We start from the raw sequence: 2,508 nt of genomic DNA on the forward strand, positions 1-2,508 counted from the left end.
TTTACAACTTCCTTCATGTTGGGGTTCAGACGTCTTTGAGCTTGCACACATGGTTTGTATTCATCTTCCATCAAAATTTTGTGGGTGCAAAAAGAAGGGCTGATTCCTTTAATGTCAGAAATTTTCCACGCTATTCCCTTCTTATGTTCTTTTAATACTTGGATTAATTCCTCTTTCTCCTTGGGTTGCAAATTAGAAGCAATAATAATGGGTAAGGTAGAATTATTTCCAAGAATGCATATTCTAAATGGTTTGGTAATTGTTTGAGTTCCAGTTTGGGAGGCTCCTCAATAGAGGGTTTTTGCTTAAGTTCATCGTTTATCTTAATACCCTCATATTCTACTTGTCTTGACAAATAGTCATTAGGTTCCTCACCTGTCTCCTTGTCTTGAGCTGGATACGATTCCGTCGTCTCCTCTTGTACAGTTTCCGGAAAAAAGTCTTGAGTAGTATGATCAATAGAGTCAATGAAATAACATGAATCATCCTTTTCCCTAGAGAATCTCATAGCATTGTAAATTTTAAAGGTCATCTCCTTGTCACCTACTCTAAGTACCAATTTACCGTCACCCACGTCAATCACAGCTCTAGCAGTGGCTAGGAATGGCCGCCCTAAAATTAAGGGTACTTCCACATCTTCATCCATGTCAAGCACAACAAAATCAACAGGGAATATAAATTTATCTACTTTTACGAGTACGTCTTCTATAATACCCCTAGGATATTTAACAGATCTATCGGCTAATTGAATACTCATCCTAGTAGGTTTAGGTTCCCCAAGACCAAGTTGTTTGAACATTTTATATCGCAGCAAATTAATACTAGCGCCTAAATCAGCTAGTTCTTTTTCAACATTCAGATTACCAATTAAGCAAGGGATAGTAAAACTTTCTGGATCTTTTAGTTTGGTTGGCAACTTGTTTTGGAGTATGGCGGAGCACTCATCGTTGAGTTCTACTGTAGATAAGTCCTCGAACTTCCTTTTATTTGTTAAAAGCTCCTTCAAAAATTTTTCATAGGTAGGCATCTGTGAGATGGCTTCAACAAAAGGTAAGTTGATATGTAATTGCTTAAAAAGTTCAAGAAACTTACCGAATTGTGCATCAATGAAATATTTTTTTAATTTTTCCAGATATAGAACTGGTGGTGTATATTCCTCTGGCACTGGTTTGTCACTATTTTTTTCTTCCCTCTCGCTTTCCACGGCTTCTTGTGCTAACTTCTTTTCAGATTCCGCTAACACTTTCCCACTCCTTAGTGCAACTGCTTTGACATGCTCTCTTGATTTGGTATTACTAAGTGGTCTTTCCGAGATTAGTTTGGAAAGCTAGCTTATTTGAGTTTTGAGTCCTTGGATCGATGCTTGTTGATTCTTAAGTGCTGTCTTGGTGTTCTGAAAATGGGTTTCTGACATTGATATGAACTTTGAGAGCATCTATTCAAGATTTGGCTTATTTTCCTATTGGTAGGCTGGTTGTTGGTAGCCCGGAGCATGTTGTGGCTTTTGACTCCCTTGACCACCCCAGGAGAAATTTGGGTGGTTCCTCCAACCTGTATTATAAGTATTACTATATGGGTTATTTTGAGATCGAAAGTTGTTGACTTGTTCCTCTTCGGTTTTAGGGTTGAAGGATTGATATTCTGTATGCACACCTCCTCCACTTGAGTCACACCTCATTACTGGATGTACCTATGTAGAACTAAGAAAACCATCAATCTTTTTATTGAGAAGTTTTACCTAATTTGACAGCATAGTAACTGAGTCGACGTTATAAACTCCGGCTATTTTTGTTGGCTTTGTCCTCATAACTTGCCACTGATAGTTATTCAGTGACATCTCCTCTATAAACTCATAGGCATCTTCCGGTGTTTTATTGTTGATGGTTCCGCCAGCAGCTGCGTCAACCATTTGCTAAGTCTAGGGATTCAGACCATTATGGAATGTTTGTACTTGAAGCCAAAGCGGTAACCCATGGTGAGGGCACCTTCTCAGTAAGTCCTTGTATCTCTCCCATGTATCGTAAAGTGTTTCTAAATCCATCTGAAAAAAAGAAGAGATATCATTACGTAATTTAGCCATTTTAGTCGGCGGAAAGTATTTTAGTAAAAAATTTTCGGTCATTTGTTCCCAAGTAGTGATAAATCCTCGTGGTAACGAGTTTAACCATTGTTTAGCTTCGTTTCTCAGTGAAAAAGGAAATAACCGAAGACGAATGACATCATTAGAAATGCCATTGATTTTAAATGTATCGCAAAATTTCGAAAAGTTTGCTAAGTGAGCGTTGGGATTTTCATCCTGCAAACCATCAAACTGAACAAACTGCTGTATCATTTGAATTGTGTTAGGTTTCAGTTGAAAAGTATTTGCAGCTACAGCCGGTCTAATTATGCTAGATTTAGTTCTTGTTAGAGAAGGTTTAGCATAATCATACATAGTGCGTGGAGCAGGATTTTGATTAGCCGCAATTGCAGGAGGTAGCTGATTGCCTTGATTTTCAGCCATCTTGT

General features: G+C 38.1%; 1 non-coding gene across 1 annotated transcript; it reads left to right on the top strand.

Annotated features, from left to right (window-relative positions):
• Positions 1–1,967: 1,967 nt before the first annotated feature.
• On the top strand, positions 1,968–2,074 carry LOC121210568 (small nucleolar RNA R71). Its single transcript, XR_005905684.1, has one exon. It is a non-coding gene; the product is annotated as a small nucleolar RNA R71 (small nucleolar RNA).
• The last annotated feature ends 434 nt before the right edge of the window (positions 2,075–2,508 follow it).

The sequence above is a fragment of the Gossypium hirsutum genome, chromosome A11 (assembly GCF_007990345.1).
Source record: "Gossypium hirsutum isolate 1008001.06 chromosome A11, Gossypium_hirsutum_v2.1, whole genome shotgun sequence".
In the NCBI taxonomy this organism is placed as follows: Eukaryota; Viridiplantae; Streptophyta; class Magnoliopsida; order Malvales; family Malvaceae; genus Gossypium; species Gossypium hirsutum.